The 25,099-nt window shown below is 30.0% G+C and overlaps 2 protein-coding genes across 4 annotated transcripts in view; one reads left to right on the forward strand and one right to left on the reverse strand.

The window, feature by feature from the left end:
- The window catches only part of Nmdar1 (glutamate ionotropic receptor NMDA type subunit 1), a 47,198-nt gene extending 42,334 nt beyond the window's left edge, over positions 1–4,864 (reverse strand). Inside the window, exon 1 of one of the 2 annotated variants that reach the window (XM_075289446.1) lies at positions 4,766–4,864. The gene's annotated coding sequence lies outside the window, so the exon portion shown is untranslated. Of the gene's footprint in view, positions 1–4,699 lie in introns of both variants that reach the window. The other variant, XM_075289445.1, reaches the window with a different exon arrangement.
- Positions 1–25,099, forward strand: part of Itpr (Inositol 1,4,5,-trisphosphate receptor) — an 85,343-nt gene that overhangs the window by 11,595 nt on the left and 48,649 nt on the right. The gene's annotated exons all lie outside the window — the stretch shown is intronic.

Raw genomic sequence — 25,099 nt, forward strand, 5'->3', positions numbered from 1 at the left:
CCAAAGACAAAATGAGGAGACTGGTCAAACACTCAACTACCACTATTTCCAGATGCTTCAGCATTATAATTAAAATTCCATCGAGGCCCATCGCCTTGGATTTTTTTGCGCTGTTGATGACTTTGGTAAGGTCGGTTGTGGTAAATGTTAAGTTTTGGTCCTGCTGATTGAGATCTCTAAATCTATAAATCAGTTTTATCACCCAGTGTTTTACATGCATACATAATGCTTTGATTGAATGTAGCTTTGTACATTTTTATGTAACGAAACAACTCATGGATACTCTTTAGGAATTCCTTAAGTGTTGTTTATAGTCAGTGATTTTATGTGCGGCTCTTGTAATCTAAAGATCTTGATTTCCCAGTTTCACGGTTTCTCCTACAACTTTTATTTTCAATTAAAAGTAATTGAACTTTGCCAGTGATAGTCGTCGACGCCCATTGTTTACAATGAAATCGATTTGTATGTGAAACCCTACGTTTGTCTTGTAGCTTTTTTAAGTCTCCACTAGATGGAGTAGAGCTCGAATGGTTGTTTTTTTTTTTTTGTACCTTGTTGTGATGCCTGATAAATATCAGATCGTCCAGATTTAATTGTATATGTGCGACGTTCTTTTTTGTAAAACTTTCATTAAATGTATGTCAAGTTTATGGCTGTACTTGGATCTTTGACTGTTGCCTCATAAATAAATTCCAGTTTCTTTTTAGTATTTTTCGTTTTATTTTGGGATTGTGGCAATGGGTTAAATAGTAATTTATTGTTACAAATTTTTAACAATTTAGCTGCTCAGTTTATTATACAATATATAGCATGGTTGGGCATTTTTATTTGATGTGACTTTATTATAACTCAAGAAGGTTATTTAGTTTTTAATTCCAACCAAGCTTAGATTTAAAAATAATTTCTTACCCTGATTTGCTCCTACTTTTGCACAAGGCGTGTATTTGATACCGTCAAGTGTGCCAAGTTTGGTTTAAATCGGTTTAGGTATAGCCCCCATATAAACGTGCATTCAGGTTTAGTGGCTTAGTGCACATCTATGGCGCAGTTTACTAAATAAAGGCCTATGTAAAGGTATTTGAGAGGACTTTCTTTTTTACGAAAATTTAACGTTTTTTGGGGTTGGAAACAATTTTTTTTTAAATTCCAATTTTACGGCAATTAAAAATATGAATTGATGCCTTTATAACTTTTGAACTAATTACGATATCATTACAATTTTTATTGAGATTTGCACTGGGACAATTGTTTTAAGAAATATTGCTGAATATACCAATCCCAAAATTCGTATCGAAAATGCCCAAAATCCTCAAAGTGGGGACGTATTTGCATATTTCTCAGCTGTTTATCGGTAGGATGTTGAAAATTGTTGACCAAAATGGCCGATAAAAGCTTAAATCGGATTGTTGTTTGCTCTTCTATAACACCTCAGTTTTCCCACAAAGAAAAAAAATATTGTTGATATGTTTATCCGTTCAAAAATTGCAGTATTATTTCCAAATAAAACACGATTTGAAACCACTCTGCATCGGTCCATAATTATGTATAGATCCCATATAAACCCATCCCCAGATTTAACCACTGTAGCCACTTGCAAGAGAAACTCATCCCATCCGGTTAAAATTCGGTAGGTGACGTTAGTATATGCATTTTAACAACCAAGCAAAAGTTGGTCCATATCGGTTTAAAATTATATATAACCCCCATGTACAGTTCTGTACAGTTGTCTTTTATACGTAATAGATTCTGTCATATTTTCAATATAATCGCCAAATAACCATCAGCATATGTTTCTTTGTCTTTAACATTGTTTGCTCTTATTTATGTAGTCTGTAGATTGAAGTGCTATCAGCCGTCTACCTAACTATAATAACAGGTTGGCTGATAAGTCCCCGGTCTGACAAAAAAAAATGAAAAAAAAGGAATTTCGTTTATTGATAAAATACTGTTTTCTGAAGGGGAAAAATACGGTGGAAGCAAAAACTTGGCTTGATAATGAGTTTCCGGACTCTGCCCCAGGGAAGTCAACAATAATTGATTGGTATGCAAAATTCAATTGTGGTGAAATGAGCACGGAAGACGGTGAACGCAGTGGACGCCCGAAAGAGGCGGTTACCGACAAAAACATCAAAAAAAATCCACAAAATGATTTTGAATAACCGTAAAATAAAGTTGATCGAGATAGCAGAGGCCTTACAGATATCAAAGGAACGTGTTGGTCATATCATTCATCAATATTTGGATATGCGGAAGCTCTGTGCAAAATGGGTGCCGCGCGAGCTCACATTTGACCAAAAACAACAACCTGTTGATCATTCTGAGCGGTGTTTGCAGCTGTTAACTCGTAATACACCCTAGTTTTTCCGTCGATATGTGATAATGGATTAAACATGGCTCCATCACTACACTCCTGAGTCCAATCGACAGTCGGCTGAGTGGACAGCGACCGGTGAACCGTCTCCGAAGCGTGGAAAGACTCGAAAGTCCGCTGGCAAAGTAATGGCCTCTGTTTTTCGGGATGAGCATGGAATAATTTTTATCGATTATCTTGAGAAGGGAAAAACCATCAACAGTGACTATTATATGGCGTTATTGGAGCGTTTGAAGGTCGAAATCGCGGCAAAACGGCCCCATATGAAGATGAAAAAAGTGTTGTTCCACCAAGACAACGCGCCGTGCCACAAGTCATTGAGAACGATGGCAAAAATTCATGAATTGGGCTTCGAATTGCTTCCCCACCCACCGTATTCTCCAGATCTGGCCCAATCAGACCTCAAAAGGATGTTCGCAGGGAAAAAATTTGGCTGCAATGAAGATCGCCGAAACTGAGGCCTATTTTGAGGCAAACCCGAAGGAGTACTACCAAAATGGTATCAAACAATTGGAAGGTCGTTATAATCGTTGTATCGCTCTTGAGGGGAACTATGTTATGTTTAATAATAAAAACGAATTTTGAAAAAAAATGTGTTTTTCTTTGTTAGACCGGAAAAAAATAAGAAAAATTTTACTATCTAGTATATAAGTAATTGTTACAAATAAAATAGCTGAGTTCTCGTATGACCATGAAATCGATCTGTTGTTTCAATTAGAAAGGCTTCGGTCGGATTAAGTCGGGCTCCTACGCCAACACCCCACATATAAACCGATACCCAGATTTGATCTCCAGAGCCTCTTGGAAAAGCAGATTTGACCTGCGGAGCCTCTTGGAGAAGCATATTTCGTCCGATCCGTTTGGTACCTGACGGTAATATATGCCCTCAAACATTCATGTAAAAAGTTATCCATATCGGTCCATAATTATATATAGCCCCCATATAAACCGATCCCCATATTTGATCTCCGGAGCCTCTTGGAAAAGCAGATTTGACCTCCCGAGCCTCTTGGAAGAGCACATTTTGTCCGATCCGGTTGGACGTGATGTTAACAACCATGTTAAAAATGTATCCGTATCGGTCCATAATTATATAGCTCCCATATAACCAACCCCCAAGAGTACAAAACAACGATCAAGAACTAAAGAGGTTTAATATGTATTTTTTCCTGCCTTTTTATCAAATTTTTTATCTAAAATTTACAAATTTTAAGAAATTCTCAACTATTTTGTGGGAAATACGAATTATATATAGGTAAAAACTCTATTTTTTCGTATGCAGATAACTAAAAAGGCTAAAAATTTATTTCTTGTCTCGGCAATAAATGTATAATATGAGCTCTTAATTGTAAAAATAATAATATGTTCCCACTAAATGTTTCTCTATCTCTAGTCAAGGGTTAAAAAAATGTATTTTCTATGATTGTAATGTAATGCGTATAATTAATATTACTTAAATGTACAATGAGTCGTATAAGTGATTTGCATACTCATATTGTGTATACGCACTAAGATAAAATGTATGTCATTCTCTTCTCGCCATAAGCAATTCTTTACGTATGTCCTTCATATATAGACATTAAGACGAGTCAGAAGTAAAATCAGCTATTCAAAAGCGCTTCATAATAATTTCAACTAGATTTAAGGCAAACCAAAAGGCCTTAAAAAAATGTTAAAACGAACCTAAAGAGTGTGTGTGTGTGTGAGTCTGTGTTGTGAGAGTCTTATCTATAAATTCGTGTGCTCTACAACTCGCTGAGTTTCATATGAGATGCTTGCTTTATTTATATCATTGTCAAGTGGGAGGAACAAGTTTGTTGTTGCGGTTTGACTGTTATTGGCGAAATATGGAAAGGGGGAACTTGCATGCTGTGTGGGGAATTTCTCCATTATTTTGTGTGATTGTCCTCTTTTTTTTCGTAGGAAAGGAAGCTAATGCTGTTCGTTTGACGATGATGATGGCGGCACAGCTAGTGAAGATGATTACACGATGGTGATGGTAGCTATGATTCTTAGCAGGAAACTGCTTTAATGTGTTTTAATAGAATTTCGTGAGGTTGGCAGAAAAAAAACATCTTCGCTTAAAGTTTTTGGGTGTGTTATAAGAAAAATTATATACATAAAGTATTTTGGATTTTTTTTTTTCATTTAGATATATTCATTTGTTATAACTGAGATGAAATGAAATATTGGAAAACACTTTCTCTTTTCACAGCTTTGAGAAATAGGAAAATATAATAATTTGCTTTTTTGTTTTATGGTAAACATATGAACGACTTTGCATTTTTATTATTTATCTTTTTGTGTTTCAAATGGATTTTATCCCACCTTTTATTATTTTTAATTTTCCCTTTTTGTCGATTTAAAACATTTTCTTTTGTTTTACACCCACACCTTTTTGTAAGGACCTTTGTTTCTGATTTATTTTCAAAAGACAAGCAAAGCCACTGAATACGATATCCCGTTGACCGTTTTATTTTACATGTGTACCCGTTAAATACCGTTAGAATACTGAAAAAGTCCTTTTGAGATTTACAACAAGCATCCTTAGTTTGGGCTTTTGTTAGGGGGCTTTTGAAATATCAAAACTTTGCATAAAGAGCTTCCAAAAATCTACAAAAGTTTTAAGCTCTCACAGATGTATGCATTTTATTTTGCTTTTATTATAATTTTCAATATAGCTTGGCGCTAAAACTATCTCTCATATTAAATATGATACTCTGGCTTTCATTTGCTCTGCTTTATATTACTCAAATATCTTTTCTCTCTCTTTCGTTATCTCATAAAGTTCTACGTTATATTTGTTTACTTTAAAGCACCCTCTCTGTTTACATTTGACTTAAAAAGTCGTTGTCGTTGACTTTTAGCATTCAACCCTGTTGGTTTGTTTACTTTCTGTGTAATCTCTGTAGTTGACCATTATGAGAGCAAGAGTCTATTTGGGTGTGTGAGTATGGATGTGCAATGTTAACATAGAACAGCTGTTTTTGATTTGTTTTGCATCCGTCCTCTATGAAAAGAAATCAGCTGTTGAATATTGCTTGTGTGTTTAGTATGGCGTCGCCGTTAGCTTTTTTTATGCTGTACAAATCTATCCCCAAAGTGGATACACATACAAATATACCTATATAGTAAATGGTTTGTGTGTGTATAAAGAGCTATACATGTGTTTGTTATTATTTGTGTAGTTTTTTTTTTTGTTATTCATTTTGTTTTGATTTCATTGCCGCCTTCAATCGTTTTGTGGCTCTTTTTCAAGCGCCACAAATTAGGTGTTAATGGTTTTCGTTAGTATCCACTAGAGCACATAATCACACACACACATGAACACACACTCATAGCCTTTCGCTAATATTTAAATGTATATATACATTTTTATATGTAGATTTAGGAACTTATCATAATCCATATTCCATTAGGTGCTCTTTTTCTTTAGATAGTTATGATGATAATTTTTTATTCGTATATTGATTTTCTGGATACTAAACAGCAGGAGTTTGTTGAGGGTAATTTTCTTTATATAAATTCAATTCAGACAATTATCTTAAGTGGTTAGAGCATAAATCATTTGTTCAAATTAATGAAATGTCTGAGAATAAACATTCTAGAAATGTGTGGAGCGTATACGTAACTTATAAAGTATGCAATGGCGAATAAGGGTAATTATATCGTTATTCATTTTATTGTAAAAATTATAAAGTACCTTAAATAAAATAGTTCAAAAAACGTACTTGCGTAGGCTTTAACAGTCATCTAACCGTAGGTAAATTGCAGTTGTCTGCTCACCGGTTCAGCGAAATATTCAGCAATTAAGTTCCTAACTGATATGTGAGTATATACACTGAAAAACAGTGAACCCATAGGAAGAATAATTTTGCTTAATTTTAGAAAATGAAGAATTTTTTCAGAAAATATTAACTAAACAGAATTACAAACGCTGATATTACAAAAATAAGTAAATATTTTTCGAAAAATTCAAGAATTTCAAGACATAATTATTTTTTTTTTCACTTGTTAAAGAAAATTTTGTAGTTTGAAGGAAAAGTTTGTGCCATACGAAGTTCAAGATGGGTGCATTTGTAGTAAAATTCCGGCATAAGCCGGCTATCATGCAAACCCTTTTTTCGGAAGGTTCAAGTGTGGTTCATTGTTGGGTTTAATGAACTGCATGAATTTATTCTGATAATTGGTTGATAGTTTTGCTGCAAGTAGAGGATGCTGAAGAGGAATGTGGTAAACAACAACAATGCTTAAAGAACAAAACCAACAATAACAAAACGAAACGAATGGAAAAATTTACAAATTTTAAAAAATTCTGAACAATTTTGTGGGAGACACGAATTTAGTAAATCTGTATGCTTTATTTGTGTATAATTTTTCCTGTTTTTTAGTTAATTTAACCAACGTACGCAAACAATTATTAGACTATAGGAAATTTTCTCCAAACATAGTAATTCCATGAACTAAAATAAAGTTAAAGCTGGCTTTAGTGAAATAGAGGTTTCATTTTTTTTTTTTTGAGTATATAGAAGAAATTCAAACCACTAAAATAATACCGGCGATGCTACACACAAAAAAATTTTTTTCTGATTCAATCTCGAAATTAATTAATTTTTAATTGAAATGTCTTCAATCACAGAAATGATAGTATCAATTAAAAAATTAATTGAAGGTCAATTAAAAAGTTAATTGATCCAATTAAAAAATTAATTGATACTATTATTTTTGTGATTGATTTTTGTTTCAATCAAAAAATTTGTTGAATCAATTAAATTTTTAATTGAATATTTTTTAAAACTCAATTAAAATTTTAATTGGAAATATTTTCGTGAAATTTTTATGTGTGTAGGTATTAATGTATGTAAAAGTAAACCAATATGGAAAACTTCTATTTTATATTAATTCCTACACTCAAAAAAAGTGAACTCTCTATTTCACTAAAGCCAATTTAACTTTAATTTAGTTCATGGAATTATTATATAACTGGTTGGCTAAGTCCCCGGTCTAACAAAGAAAAACACATTTTTTTTTGTCAAAATTCGTTTTTATTATTCAACATAGTTCAAGAGCGATACAACGATTATAACGACCTTCCGATTTTTTGATACCATTTTGGTAGTACTCCTTCGGTTTTGCCTCAAAATAGGCCTCAGTTTCGGCGATCACCTCTTGCAGCCAAATTTTTTTTCCCTGCGAGCATCCTTTTGAGGTCTGAGAACAAGAAAAAGTCGCTGGGGGGCTAGATCTGGAGAATACGGTGGGTAGGGAAGCAATTTGAAGCCCAATTTATGAATTTTTGCCATCGTTCTCAATGACTTGTGGCACGGTGCGTTGTCTTGGTGGAACAACACTTTTTTCTTCTTTCATCCATTGTCACATATCGACGGAAAAACTCGGGTGTATTACGAGTTAGCAGCTGCAAACACCGCTCAGAATCATCAACACGTTGTTGTTTTTGGTCTAATATGAGCTTGCGCGGCAACCATTTTGCACAGAGCTTCCGCATATCAAAATATTGATTAATGATATGACCAACACGTTCCTTTGATATCTTTAAGGCCTCTGCTATCTCGATCATTTTACGGTCATTCAAAATCATTTTGTGAATTTTTTTTTTGATGTTTTCATCGGTAACCACCTCTTTCGGGCGTCCACTGCGTTCACCGTCCTCCGTGCTCATTTCACCACGCTTGAATTTTGCATACCAATCAATTACTGTTGATTTCCCTGGGGCAGAGTCCGGAAACTCATTATCAAGCCAAGTTTTTGCTTCCACCTTATTTTTTCCCTTCAGAAAACAGTATTTTATCAAAACATGAAATTCATTTTTTTCACAATAACATAGTTGCTTAAAGTTGGTTCACAAAAGACGCTCTATCTCACAAACTAATTGACTTACAGACGTCAAATTTTGACACGAATCATTTGAAGGTTGGTACTATATAAAAATAATATGCATTTAATACTAGCGACGCCATCTATGTGTCAGACGGGGGACTTATCAGCCAACCTGTTATGAAACTTCAATCCTAGTATCTTAAAAAAATTCAATTTGTTTGTTAACCAAACGAATACCTCATAATTTCTATAGAAAAATGTTTATAGAAAATTTTGTTAGAATTATATTTCGATAGAATTTTTGTCACTTCTTATTTAAATTTATTAATTTTGATTTAAGAAGAATTTTAAAATATTTTTCAAAAATTTTCATTACACCCTAACGTTTAATGGGACTCCCGCCAATAAACTTTCACTGCCAGTAAAAGCATCAATGACTTCCACAACATGAAATCAAACAACCCTTATCAAACAATTGCATCATATATACACCCTTATCCCATGGAGGGGGAGTTATTAAAAATTTATGAATGAAAAGCTTTATAGAACTTTGCAACAAACAAATTTTGACGGCAATTGAGAGTGAAAGTTACAAGCAACACAAGACAAAAGTTAATGGGTGGTTATAAGGGTAGAGATAAGTGAGCTAATAAGTTACTATTGACACAGCTGTGATTACCGAAAAATCTCTCTCATCTCATTGTATGTCCTATTTTCAATGTATTGCCTCTAATAGCTTTTGCTAAACTTTTTGTTGGGGAACCGTTTCTGTTGTCCTCCACGCCAATTTATTCAAAGTTTCATTTGAAATTATTATTTTCCGTTTTTCCATTTTATCCGAAAAAGAAAACTTTCAAAGTTTATCGAACGGATGTTTGAAGAAAACTTTCAAGGCACACGGACGAATACGAAGAATACAGCATTTACAGTTAGTTCGAGCTACATGAAGGTTGTCGGTGGTCCCGTATACATTTACGCGTCGTTGAACGATGGAAAAAATTAATGTAGAAATTCGGGTCTTGTGAAAAAGTATATCTGAGAGGAGGTGGATGACGAAAAATGAGCAAAATTATATGATTTAAAAAAAAAGTAATTGATAAAATAAACAAATAATAAATCCTATAGCAGATAAAAAAAAAGCATTTGGGCCAAATGATCAAAAAAATAAAGCAAGTGCAAGTGGTTTGATGTTTATTTAAAAAAATAACGAAATTCTAAAAAAATGTGAAAAATTCTTGCAAAATAAATGTGAATGTGGCTCGGTTACCAACAAATGTGAGGTGAGCTGGTGAGAATTATTTTGAGAAGAGTCGATGATGATGATGAGGGTGATGGCGATTAGGTTGAGGATGTAGATGGTGAATAATGGTGACGATGGTTGTTCATGTTGTTGTTGGAAGTTGCTGATATTGATACTACTTGCCGTTACTATCGTCCCTCCTCAATGCTCAATTGTGGTGGTATCAATTTTTTTTATTTATGCTGAAACACCTGGATTTTCTGGTATACCAAGAAAATGGAAAAGTCCAGGAAATTAAAGTGATTAATAATGCATGACCATTACTGGCCCACTTAAAGATAATTGTATGCATACTACTTAATCTTTTATACAACTTGAACATCCTGGATACGAAAGGATATACATGTTTTACAATTCCCAGGAAGGGTGTAACCTAGGCTAGAAGGAATACATATTTTTTTTTTTACAATGAAGAATATTTAAATTAAGAATATTAATATAAAAAATTAAAAACTTTGTTCTACACTAAAAAAAATAATTTTTAATTAAAAATGGTTATTAGCCATTGTCTCAATTTAACTTTTTTTTACATTTAACTAAAATTTTAATTGTACAAATATTGATGATATTTATATATAATAAATTTTAAGTCAAGAAAAATCATTTAGGGATCAACATAGAATTCCGCTTCGTATTCACTAATTTTCGCTGACCCATCAGCTAGGCCGATTGGTCTGATTAGAGTGGCCTGGGAATCACCGCATGCCCGCCTTCCATACAATCCCAAATTCGATCAAAATACCAAAAAGTTTTTCAGTGCGGTGCATTGTCCCCTCTCAGTAAGTAACATTTCTGAGTGTTGCAAAGCTTCTCTAAATGGTTTTACCCTAATGTGAAACGTCATTCGGACTCGGCTATAAGGAAGAAGTTCCTTGTTATTGAACCAAAACTTAGAATCGGGCAGGACTCATTGATAAAATAGAATGTCACCACTTGTGGTATCACAATAGACTGAATAGTCTATGCGAGACTAAAATAATGGGCTGCTATTCTACCTAACCTAACCCATGCTGAGGACATAAAAGTCGATAACCTACTTCTTTATTTCTGCTTTTTAAAACTTGTTGAAACTTTTATTCTTTGATCTGTGCATATATAAAATAAATAGGCCGTTATTAAACAGTGTTGCCACTATTGGGGATTTTCCCCCAAATTGGGGATATTTATTCGTGAATGGGGACGACATTTCTGAGATAAGGGCATAGGGATTTGGTGGGGAATTTCCATAAATTTGGGAATTTTTGAGGGGATTTTTTTTCGAGAAATCGTTTTAATCTTTTTAACAAAATTTTATTTCTATAGGAAATTTGGTCAAAATTCTACTTCTATAGACAATTTTGCCAAAATTTTATTTCTATAGATAATTTTGTGAAAAATTCATTTCTATAGAAAATTTTGTTTCTATAGAAAGTTTTGTCAAAATTTTATTTCTATAGACAATTTTGCCAAAATTTTATTTTAAAGAAAATTTTGCCAACATTTTATTTCTATAGAAAATTTTGTCAAAATTTTATTTCTATAGAAAATTTTGTCAAACTTTTATTTCTATAGAAAATTTTGTCAAAATTTTATTTCTATAGAAAATTTTGTCAAAATTTTATATCTATAGGAAATTTTGTCAAAATTTTATATCTATAGGAAATTTTGTTTTCTATACAAAATTTTGTCGAAATTTTGTTTCTATAGAAAATTTTGTCAAAATTTTATTTCGTTTTGTTTTGTTATTGTTGGTTTTGTTCTTTAATCATTGTTGTTGTTTTTTTGATTTCAGCTTAAAACCATGCATTGACTAAACTATAAGTGTAGCTTAACCAACAGAGGAAAAGAATGTTTGTCAAATTTATTTGGGCAAAGCCCTATAGACTGCAAAATGGTTGGATGGACGCACGTTTCAGAATTACCACATTCCTCATCAGCATCCTCTACTTGAAGCAAAACTATCAACCAATTATCAGAATAAATTCGGGCAGTTCATTAAACACAACAATGAACCACACTTGAACCTTCCGAAAAAAGGTTTTACATGATAGCCGGCTTATGCCGAAATAAATTCGTACAAACATATCTCTTTTCCACCGTCAAATCATCGATTTGAGTGCAGTTGGCTGGAGTTATTTATTCTATAGAAAATTTTGTAAAAATTTTATTTCTCAATCGAAAAATCTACAATTTCTGGTAGAATTCTACCAACTTCGGCAACGTGTCTACCACCCAATTTTACTACATGAACATTTAAAAGTAAATTTTCGTTCCTAAATATGTATAGAATATTTTCTCAAAATTTTATTTCGATAAAGAAAATTTTGTAAGAAAATGTATGTCTATAAAAAATCTCTTTGCGAAATCTACCAAAACGCCAAAACTTCTACCAATCTAAAAAAAATAAAAAAATACAATTTCTGGTAGAATTCTACCAACTTTGGCCACACAATTTTACTATTTTAAAATATTTTTTTTTTTCAAAAAAAAAACTTGTAAGTTATTGTGGATTTTTGTGAGGAATTTAAATTTAAATTGGGGATTTTTGGGGACGAAAATATCATAATTTGGGGACAAGAGCCAGAAAAATACTGACAACACTGTTACTAAATATGGAATTATACATGCTTCAACAACGTATTAAAATTATTAAAATTCAATAGAAAAATGGTGAAAAATTTGCGGTCACAAAATAATTAAAATCATCTTGAATGATGAAGTCATATCCACATCAGTGGATATGTTAACAAGCTAATTTTTCTCATATGAGGTTCGAGAAATCTCTCTAACCTCAGCGTGCGTCTGCTTGGTGCAGTTTACACATGCAGGTTTAAACCTGCTGCTCCAGGGTTGATTCTTGCACAGAAAAAAAAGTGTCTTGTAAATTTAAGGACCATTTTGACTTCCACATAGTTCAACAAATTTACTGTAATATAGTTCATTTTTCGTAACCACAACGAAAATTAACTTAGCTAAAGCAAAACTTATAAAAATTCAGTAAATGTTTTTTAGTTCACTAACTACGAAATGGGAAGGATTTTTCCTTAAATAAATTTCCAACACAGTAGTTAATGCATCGTTGATTCTATTATAAAAATACATGGGCAATATAAAAATCTTACTACGAAATGTGGACAATTTACTAAGACAAAATTTTGTATGGAAAAAAAATTTTTGTAGTAAAAATTAACTTAACGACATTACCGATTCGTACGATGACTACCTACAGATTATTTCCCTTTTTATTATATGTTGGAGTGTTTTTACTCACATTGAAAATTTTAGTTAAAATAGAATAAAAATTAGTTAATATAATCCTTGACAGGTGTATATAATTTTTATAGATTCCTCATAGATTTGGTATATATTTTACCTTAACTTATAGATAGAATTCCTACTAATCAATAAACGTGCTACTGGAAAATGTGAGTGCATCATGCGAGGGAGTTTTTAGAGACATTTTGTGTATATCTCGTATGATTGTTTGTGTTTGTTATTGCGTCATTTATGCTGTTGTTGGTTGTTTTGATTCTAGAGACAATGGAATGTTCCTTGTGTGTTGTTGGTATCTTTTGTGGTGAGAGTTGTTTTTTTGCAATAGCAAGATCAGAAAGGGAACGTGTGTGTGTGGAGTTGTTTTTCTTTACGGCAGGTATGTATCCCTTATGACTATTTGTGTCTTTCAGTTTTATTGTTGCATTCAGTTATGTTGATGCATTTATGAAGTGCACACGTGGATTTAATTTTGCAAAATTGTACGTGCGGTATTGGTGTTTATTAATGAAAATACATTTATTTCGAAACATTTTAGAAACTGAGAAGTGAATGATGTGATGTTAGAGGAATCAAAAACGCTTTTTATTGATAAAAAAAAACAAATAACAGATTAAGGAACTGTATATTTCTGTTAATATGTTAGTTTAAAATTAGTGCGGATTTTAAATTGATTTACATAAAAAATATACAACATGAGTGGTAATAGGATGTTTTATATTTATTCTACATCTGGATCACAGATTGAAGCAACCATTTTTTTGAATCTATATTTTTTATGTTACAGCAATTCCTACAGGTGAGTACTAAGTTCGAGTTTAGCCGCTAAAATTAAAAATAAATCACTAAGCAAAGTATAAAATTATACGTCTTCGATACAAATTTAAATATAACTTGATGGAGAATAGCCCAAATCAAGTTTTTTATAAAGATTATTTTTTATAATGGATTATTAAAGAAAACTTATCATGGAAATTGCAATTTTAGCCGCTAAACTCGAACTTAATATCCACCTTAAATACTAAATGCTATACTGACAAGTGGAAATTATGTCTAATTTTATAATATTTTTTATTTCAATTATATTCTGAGAATAATTTCAATAACGTCCCATTTGTCCATGGATATGATTCCAATAATGTACCTACTGGATGGATTTTTCAATGTGGTAAGTTTTTCTGTAAACGGTATTTTGTCCGTTTTTAATAAAACCAAAATTTCAATTTATTAAAAATTATTTTTTTCACTTGCAGGTAGACAGGTCTCGTAATGGTAATTTTTTGAATATTCTTACTGTTTAGTACTAATTAAGCTGATATCCTTATTGGCTCTAGGAAATACTCTTGAAAACCGTAAGTTAAAGATCAATATGAACGATAGAATTAATTAATTAATAATATTTTTCTTATATTTTGTATAACTTCAGATGCCTCAAAGCCAAATCCGCCCAACAAAAGTTAGCCAAAATCTATGAAATTGGACAATTCAATTGAATATATCAACTTATGCCACATATATCTTTCATATGGATAGAAAACATGGACATTTAAATTAATTAGTTTAGTCCTAATAACATAGAATATTACTCTTTTGAAGAAGCAATTACTAACTACCGACAAGTAAATGCGTCCAACGTACTAATAAAAATATTTCCTTTATTGTATATCATAAGCCATAGTTTTGTGTAATATAATAATAATTCTTTGAAATAAAATACTGGTGGTTATAGAAAATTGACTTGTTTTGTACGAAAAATTTCTTAGTTGTATACAGGCTTTTTGTACTTTTGATTCCTCAATTTCTCTACTTTTTTGAAAATTATACCGACAAACAGTTTATTTCAAACCAATTTCTTAATACAGGTTTCCCAAAAAATTGTTAATTTTTCCGGATAGCAGGAATATTTTGAATGAGTTTAACTATATTCTTCCCACAGCATAGTAATAATGAACTAAAATACGATGTAATACATGAACTAATTTATAAGAAAATCATGAACTTATCTAGATGAAAAAAATCTTTGGCGCCAAATCATGGTCATTCTTACTATGGGTTAGTTCATTTTTCATAAAAAATAGTAAACTTTTTTTTCGGTGTGATAACTAGAGATAAAATTCGTGATGGTGTCGATGACATAGGGCAGCCACTTTGCGAGTTTGTTGTGGAAAATGTTATCAACAGGATATAAGAGCGGTTTTGATGGCCTTTTAGCAATTCAATTTATGCACTGGAAAAAAATATTGATCTAATATGAAATATTATGCAACTGTCAAGGAATTTTTTTTTTTAAATAAAGAAATATTAATATTTGCTTTAAAGTTTTGTTTTTGAGTTTAGTTCATTCGTACTATTTTTGAGAAGTAGTATATGAATTTTTGTCATTAATTTTAGTTAATTTTAGCACTAGTTTAACGACGGACTTTTTTGTTTGTGTGTATCATTGCCACCAAATCATGACCATTTTATTCATACAGTAGTTCATTCTTACAATTTTTGAGAATCGTACGAAAATGTTCATTTCCTTTAGTTAATATTGAACTTATTTGTACGGTCATTGAATTTTATACCAGTAATAATGTTGGAGACATACATAAAAAAAGGGAAATTTCTTTGGGTTGCGAAGAATTTCGAAAAAATAATAAAATTTATTTATTTTTTTTTGCAATAAAAATAAGTTAAAATTAGTTTAACTACGGTTTTTTTCGATATAGATTTAAAGCAATATAGCTCCCTGAAAAATTTCTTTATTTTAAAGAAGCTGCATCTTTGGCTCGGAATCTATATAAAAATCCTTAAGGAAGATATAAAATCATTGGATCCAAGTAACCCAGGTTTTAAGTGTTTCATAAAAATGTTAAGGTTTTATAACCATAGTCTTGGTGGTTATTTAATTAATGGCATACACAATTCATTTTCAAATATTTATTACAAAATAAACATCCGATTATTTATCTTGCGCACATCAAAAGTCGACTTTTTGGTATTTAGGTTGCAATTAGTAATCCAACCATAAATGTATGTAAAGTTCTCTCAGAAAATTATAAAACATATAAAATTTAAATTTTCGATTTTTTTTATAATACTGGAAAAACTTTATTAAAATAATGGAAAATTTTAATTTTTGTAATTTGTATTTTATATATTTTTTTATAAACATAATTTTTTTATAAATTTTAACTTTTATATTTTTATAATTTTGTGAGAGAGAAATATATATTTAGGTAAATTAAAAAAATAGAATGTTGGTACCATACACTTAAAAAAGGTGTCCCCTCGGGACATTAAAGCCAATTTTATTATATTTTAGTTTGGAGTGATCTTATACACTTCTGTTGCCATGCTAATGTATACATAATTTATCAATAATAAATCCTATTCTATTTACCTATTGACTACGGAATATTTGTTCTACTTGCACTTGTTCAAAATCAATGATTGCCATAAATAGTTTTTGTTTAATTTTTTAAATATTTTTTGGTATTTTCTTTTGATTTTGGAGAAGAAACAAAAAAACATGAAAATAACAATTACATATTTCATACATACATTTCATTTTCAAATATTTAAAATTGTTTTATTGTGGAGAAGTGTTCATATTTGACTGTCTCCATCTGTTTGCCACCACTGGCCACCGTTTTCATGTATCCGTCCTTGTGCAGTTTTTTTTTCATTGATTTCTTTGCCCGGACCGCATAATAATGATGGTGTTTTATTTGTTATTGTTTTTCATTCGGTTTTTTTTGGTGTTGTGGTTGAAAAAATCGTTTGTTTTTCTAAGTTTTAATGAGGCCATTATCCCACACCGCATTTCATTGAACTTTATGGTAATAAGGTCTTGGTCAGGGGGTTTTAGTGGGGAGATGTCTTTGAAGCAGATTTCGGAATAGGAATTTAAAGCGCTCCAAGAATGACAAAATAAAAATATATATACTTTTTAATAATTCAGTTTACCTTAAATTATAATTATAATTAAATTTTAATTTTTATTTTGATTTTAATTTTAATTATAATTTTATTTTTAATTTTAATATTAATTTTAATTTTAATTTCAATTTTAATTTAATTTTAATTTCAAATTAAATTTTAAGTTTAAGTTTAATTTTAAGTTTAATTTTGATTTTAATTTTATATTTAATTTTAATTTTAATTTTAATTTCAATTTTGATTTTAATTTTGATTTTAATTTCAATTTTTTTGGTCTTGGTTTTAATTTTAATTTAAATTTAGTTTATAAAATTTAAATTTTGATTTAAAATTTTAATTTAATTCGTGGCAACCATAAATAAATATTTACCTTTAAGGATACAACTTTTAGAAGAATATAAATAGTCGTTGGTCTAAAATTTCATTTCCGAGGAATGAATTATTGTTTATATGAACTAATTAATTAATTAATTTTATTAATAGTCTCATCTAACCTAATATAAATTAATATATATTAGTTTTTAATTTAATTTTAATTTCAAATTAAATTTTAAGTTTAAGTTTAATTTTAAGTTTAATTTTGATTTTAATTTTATATTTAATTTTAATTTTAATTTTAATTTTAATTTTAATTTTAGTTTTAATTTTAATTTCAATTTTGATTTTAATTTTGATTTTAATTTCAATTTTTTTGGTTTTAATTTTAATTTAAATTTAGTTTATAAAATTTAAATTTTGATTTAAAATTTTAATTTAATTCGTGGCAACCATAAATAAATATTTACCTTTAAGGATACAACTTTTAGAAGAAAATAAATAGTCGTTGGTCTAAAATTTCATTTCCGAGGAATTATTTTTATATGAACTAATTAATTAATTAAATTTCATTTCCGAGGAATGAATTATTGTTTATATGAACTAATTAATTAATTAATTTTATTAATAGTCTCATCTACCCTAATATAAATTAATATATATTAGTTTTTAATTTAATTTTAATTTCAAATTAAATTTTAAGTTTAATTTTAAGTTTAATTTTGATTTTAATTTTATATTTAATTTTAATTTTAATTTTAATTTTAATTTCAATTTTGATTTTAATTTTGATTTTAATTTCAATTTTTTTGGGTTTAATTTTAATTTAAATTTAGTTTATAAAATTTAAATTTTGATTTAAAATTTTAATTTAATTCGTGGCAACCATAAATAAATATTTACCTTTAAGGATACAACTTTTAGAAGAAAATAAATAGTCGTTGGTCTAAAATTTCATTTCCGAGGAATGAATTATTGTTTATATGAACTAATTAATTAATTAATTTTATTAATAGTCTCATCTAACCTAATATAAATTAATATATATTAGTTTTATTTATTTGAACTTAATTTATAGAAATAAATCAATAGCCTCAAAAGGGAAGAATGCAGCTCTTAATCATAATGTCTCTCCATATAATCGAAGGTCACAATAGGGTCCGACAAAAGAAAAAACGAAACCTATTCCGCCATATATATGCCCATAAATATTATTCAATTATCACAATCATCGGCATTAAGTTGCCATGAAATAAACAATGCTGATGAATATCCAATAAAATTGATTGTTATTAAATTATTTGTTTATTTTACATCTTCTTGTTCACACACACACATAGTCAAATACGTGCAATATCATGAGTAGATATCCTCCTTCCATCTCATAGAACTCATAGACTCATAGCTGCACTATCCTTTCTGGAAGTTATAAGCAACACCATTAAAAGCCTCCAACCCTCTAAAGTCAATTGTTTTTGTGTGAAAAAGTTCAAATGTTACATTCTTGATTTTTCCCATTTATTTTTACACAGGGGAAAAAGTGGCATAAAAATCAATGTTCATTCATATGCTAAATTGATTTGGCATCGGTCTGACAATGCACTACGACAATGTCTCCTTTCGACAGCCAAGCAAAGTAGACATAAAACATTTGGGGGGGTAATGGCGGGATGTGATGGCATTTATTGGCTCTGAAGTGTGAAAGACACACATAGTGTTTGAGCTCGCATATATATGCGGCGGGGTCCAATAGAATGTGGATGTTTTGCCGAATGTTAGATATGTTGAAAACTTTTTACGGAAAATGTGGGGAAATGTAATAAAGAAAAGTTTTAATGCTGAGAGTGATCTGGAGAAACTTCTTCAGAATTGCAGAAGTACTTTTAGTCAATTCTCCTAGAAGAAGGAAGGGAAGATATTGGTTGTAGAGTTAACGGGTTGCTGATATGTACACGGACGAAAAATCAAAATTATATTTCTATAGAAAATTTTCGCCAACTTTATTTCTTTAAAAAATTTTCGCATATTTTATTTTTATGAAAAGTTTTTGCAAAATTTTATTTCTGTAGAAAATTTTCTCAAAATTTTATTTCTATAGAAAATATTCGCAAAATTTTATTTCTATAGAAAATTTTGTCAAAATTTTATTTCTATAGAAAATTTTCGCAAAATTTTACTTCTATAGGAAATTTGCCCAAAATTTTATTTCTATTGAAAGTTTTCTCAGAATATTTCTGTAGACAATTTTCTCAAAATTTTATTTCTATAGAAAGAAAATGTTCGCAAAATTTTACTTCTCTAGAAAATTTTCGCAAAATTTTATTTCTATAGCACATTTTTCGCCAAATTTTATTTGTATAGAAAATGTTCGCAAAATTTTATTTCTATAGAAAATTTTGTCAAAAAATTGTATTCCTATAGAAAATTTTGCAAAATTGTATTTCTATACAAAATGTCAAAATTTTATTTGTATAGACAATTTTGTCAAAATTTTATTTTTATAGAAAATATTGTCAAAATTCTATTGGAAATTTTCGCAAAATCTTATTTCTATACAAAAATTTTCGCAAAATTTTATTTATATAGAAAATTATTGCAAATTTTATTTGCATAGAAAATTTTCGCAAAATTTTATTTCTATAGAACATTTTCGCAAAATTTTTTTTATATAGAAAATATTGCAAAATTTTATTTCCATAGAAAATTTGGTCAAAATTTTATTTCTATAGCAAATTTTCTCAAAATTTTATTTCTATAAAAAAGTTTAACAAAATTTTATTTCTATATAAACGTTTCGCAAAATTTTATTTCTATAGAATTATTTTTATCAAAATTTTATTTCTATAGATTTTTTTTTCAACATTTTCGCAAACTGTTATTTATATAAAAAATTTTCTCAAAATTTTATTTCTATAGAAGATTTTCGCAAAATTTTTATTTCTATAGAAAAATTTCGCAAAATTTTATTCTATAGAAAATTTTGGCAAAATTTTATTTCATTTATTTCATTTCATTCCTTATCAGCATCCTCTACTTGCAGCAAAACCATCAACCAATTATCAGAATAAATTCAGGCAGTTCATAAAACCCAAAAGTAAACCACACTTGAACCTTCCGAAAAAGGAAGGTTGACAAAAACAACAACAATGATTAAAGAAAAACCCAACAATAACAAAAAAAAACGAATGAAAAAAAGAGGAAGCACGCTCAAAATAAATTCAGCCAACTGCACTCAAATCGATGATTTGACGGTGGCAAAGGAAAAGAGATATGTTTGTACGAATTTATTTCGGCATAAGCCGGCTATCATGCAAAACCTTTTTCGGAAGGTTCAAGTGTGGTTTACTTTTGGGTTTAGTGAACTGCCTGAATTTATTCTGATAATTGGTTGATAGTTTTGCTGCAAGTAGAGGATGCTGATGAGGAATGTGGTAATTCCGAAACGTGCGTCCATTCAACCATCTTGCAGTCTATAGGGCTTTGCCCAAATAAATTTGACAAACATTCTTTTCCTCTGTTGGTTAAGCTACACTTGTAGTTTAGTCAATGCATGGTTTTAGGCTGAAATCAAGAAAACAAAAATGAAATTTTGACAAAACAAAACTATCAACCCATTATCAGAATAAATTCGGGTAATTCACTCAACCCAAAGTGAACTACACTTGAACCTTCCGAAAAAAGGTTTGATAGTCGGCTACTGCCTAAACTTGCTGCAAGTAGAGGATGCTGATGAGGAATGTGGTAATTCCGAATCGTGCGTCCATCCAACCATCTTGCAGTCTATAGGGCTTTGCCCAAATAAATTTGACAAACATTCTTTTCCTCTGTTGGTTAAGCTACACTTGTAGTTTAGCCAATGCATTGTTTTAAGCTGAAAAAAAACAACAAAAATTTATTTCTATAGATTTTTTCAAAATTTTCGCAAAATGTTCTTTCTATAGAAATTTTTCTCAAAATTGTATTTCTATAGAAAATTTTCGCAAAATTTTATTTCTATAGAATTATTTTTATCAAAATTTTATTTCTATAGATTTTTTCAAAATTTTCGCAAATTTTTTTTTCTATAGAAAAATTTCCCAACATTTTATTTCCATAGAAAATTTTGTCACATTTTTATTGCTATAGAAAATGTTGTCAAAATTTTATTTCTATAAAAAATTTTGTCAAAATTTTATTTCTACAGAAAATGTTCTCAAAAATTTTATTTCTATGGAAAATTTTCGCAAAATTTTATTTCTATAGAAAATTTAAAAAAAAAATTTTTCTATTGAAAATTTTCACAAAATTTTATTTCCATAAACAATTTTGTCAAAATTTTATTTCTATAAACAATTTTGTCAAAATTTTATTTCTATACAAAATTTTGTCATAAATCAAAATTCTATAAGAAATTTTCGCAAAATCTTATTTCTATAGAAAATTTTCGCAAAATTTTATTTATATAAAAAATTCCGTCATCATTTTATTTCTCTAGAAAATTTTCGGAAAATTTTATTTCTCTAGAAAATTTTCGCAAAATTTTATGTTATTTATATAGAAATTTTTCTCAAAATTTTATTTCTACAGAAAATTTTCTCAAAATTTTATTACCACCAAAAATTTTCACAAAATTTTATTTCTATAGAAAATTTTTGCAAAATTTTATTTCTCTAGAAAATTTTCGAAAAATTTTATTTCTGTGGAAAAATTTCGCAAAATTTTATTTCTATAGAAAATTTAAAAAAAATTTTTTTCTATTGAAAATTTTCACAAAATTTTATTTCTATAAATAATTTTGTCAAAATTTTATTTCTGTACAAAATTTTGTTATAAATCCAAGGTTTCAACCCGATGAAAGGAAACTGACTACCATTGTACCATTTTTATAGGAATTTAAACTAAAAAAATATAATGTGCCTGTTCATTTAGAAATTTCTTGGGTTCTTGGGATTTCCGCCTTGCCAATCAATAAACAATTGAATTTTGTTTACAAACTTTCTTTGACATGTTTACTACTATTCGACACATGCCAAAAGTCCTTTACACAATATCCTTCAAAGGCCATGATGCTCCTTTAGACATTTTCATGTAAATAAAATTTCTGAACTTTATCGTTTGGTGGCTTTTGCAATTGGCTGAAATGTGCAAAATATGCTGGACCTGCAAAAAAAAACAAAAATCTTCTTGTAGTTGTCATTTTATTTTTTTTTTTGTTCTAATCTTCTTGTAAAACCTACATACTCGTATGTATATAAATCTTACTTGCCGCCCAATACAAAAACACAAAATAGAACGGAAATAGGAATTCGTAAGGGTATATAACAGGAAAGAAGAGAGAGAGCACAATGTTGTTACAAATAGAAACCAAAGAAAAACGTGATGGGAAAAACTGTGTCACAGCAAATTCCAAATTGTGTTAACTTTCAACGTGCTTCAGCTATTTACTTTCCTCTTGTTTGCTATGTGACAAGAATGTAAAGCAAAATATAGGACATGAATGAAAAGGCTGCGAAATTGAAGTAGGAAGAAGATAAATGTGAGCATTAAGCAGCATCTGTCACACAGGGTAGCCATGTTAGCCTTAGAATCATTTGTTCTCACATTATATCGTTGGCATAAATAGCATCTGTCACATGGATAAAAAGGATAATGACTTTTTATATGGCTAGGATATTTCATATAACACTAGTAAGTAGGGTAATTCATATGCTGTCGAGTTGAAATCACTTAAACAAAAAGAGTGTAAAAATATGGTAAGCGGGAAAAAATAGTTTTCATTCCATTTCCTAACTAATACATCAAAGAAACGTAATTAAAAGGACGAATGTCCCTTTGGAACCCTAAGTAATTTAAGGAAATTTATAAATTTTTATAAAATATAAAAATTTGCCAAGGATTAGGCAAAACTTTAGATTTATTGGGTCGAAAACCTTTGTAGTTAGTACCCTACATTCTGTCATTATTTATATTCATAATATATCATGGTTATAAATATTATAAATAAAATACATTTAGATTTATATCCTGCTTACACATACAATAGTCAATTGCCAATTTAACTTCTGAAATAGCTAACGAATTGATATACATTTAATGTACAATAAATATTATTGGTAATTATCTCTACTTAAAGAAAATACATAAAATGTCAATGGATTAGGCAAAACTTTAGGTTTTAATTACAGTGACACCTCTGAATGGTGGACACCTGCGGTCGCCTAAATTTTATCCACCTTTGAGAGGGTCCAGGTATGAGAGGTTAATTTTAATGTGTTAATATAGCAAACGTCCCCAGACAACTGCCCATGTTTGGGAGGGTTCCGGTTTTCAGTGTCCAAGCTTGAGAGGTTTTACTGTATATTGTTTCTATAATAAAAAACTCAAATATTGATCTTCTGATTTGGAGGGAGAAAAATATTTGTAATTATCACTGAAATATATATTTTGTAGAGAAAATTATTACCCGTTTTCCGAAACTTGTTAAAAAATTTAAATATTTCACTTTAAAAGCTTAAACAAAGAATAGCCGTTTGCCAGTTTAACTTCTGAAATAGCTAAAGGATTGATATAGAAAAACTGCGAAAGAAAAATTATTCACAACACTTTCTACTTAAAGATAATGCCTAAAATGTAAATGTGTGCAGTATATTAACGAATTTATGTAAATTATTGTGAAAATGTTTGTGAATACTGTTTTTGGAGTAAATATTTGGCGTAAGCGTTTAGCAGTCATGGGTTATCACTTTGAGAGGTACGAATTAGATTTTCCAGAATATTTAAAAAAGGAACAAAGTATTCAGGCGAGTAACTTGCAATCCAACCCTTGAACCTTATGTTCTTTAAATCCGAATGCCTATTAACAGTTTCAATTCTTTCAACGACATGGCTGAGCATTTCAATATTCGCTTAGTATCTACAAGTCTTTCCTCCTAAACGATATTTTAGACAAACAAATATCGTCTTCCTTTTGTTTTTCGCTGGAAAGTATTTTGTTTGGAAGAAAAGTATATACTTTTTGTGAAAGACGTTGATTCTTTTGCAGGATGTAAAAACAATTTCATAAAGACTAGTTCAAAAAAACAATTTCTTTTCTGGCTACTTGCATCTTCCCTCTCACTTCCACGAGGTTTTTTTAGTTCTTAGCACCTTTTTCTGTAATAAAGGGTGATTTGTTAAGAGCTTGATAACTTTTTTTTTAAAAAAAACGCTTAAAATTTGCAAAATCTCATCGGTTCTTTATTTGAAACGTTAGATTGGTCCATGACATTTACTTTTTGAAGATAATTTCATTTAAATGTTGACCGCGGCTGCGTCTTAGGTGGTCCATTCGGAAAGTCCAATTTTGGGCAACTTTTTCGAGCATTTCGGCCGGAATAGCCCGAATTTCTTCGGAAATGTTGTCTTCCAAAGCTGGAATAGTTGCTGGCTTATTTCTGTAGACTTTAGACTTGACGTAGCCCCACAAAAAATAGTCTAAAGGCGTCAAATCGCATGATCTTGGTGGCCAACTTACCGGTCCATTTCTTGAGATGAATTGTTCTCCGAAGTTTTCCCTCAAAATGGCCATAGAATCGCGAGCTGTGTGGCATGTAGCGCCATCTTGTTGAAACCACATGTCAACCAAGTTCAGTTCTTCCATTTTTGGCAACAAAAAGTTTGTTAGCATCGAACGATAGCGATCGCCATTCACCGTAACGTTGCGTCCAACAGCATCTTTGAAAAAATACGGTCCAATGATTCCACCAGCGTACAAACCACACCAAACAGTGCATTTTTCGGGATGCATGGACAGTTCTTGAACGGCTTCTGGTTGCTCTTCACTCCAAATGCGGCAATTTTGCTTATTTACGTAGCCATTCAACCAGAAATGAGCCTCATCGCTGAACAAAATTTGTCGATAAAAAAGCGGATTTTCTGCCAACTTTTCTAGGGCCCATTCACTGAAAATTCGACGTTGTGGCAGATCGTTCGGCTTCAGTTCTTGCACGAGCTGTATTTTATACGGTTTTACACCAAGATCTTTGCGTAAAATCTTCCATGTGGTCGAATAACACAAACCCAATTGCTGCGAACGGCGACGAATCGACATTTCACGGTCTTCAGCAACACTCTCAGAAACA

The sequence above is a fragment of the Haematobia irritans genome, chromosome 1 (assembly GCF_050003625.1).
Source record: "Haematobia irritans isolate KBUSLIRL chromosome 1, ASM5000362v1, whole genome shotgun sequence".
Lineage (NCBI taxonomy): Eukaryota > Metazoa > Arthropoda > Insecta > Diptera > Muscidae > Haematobia > Haematobia irritans.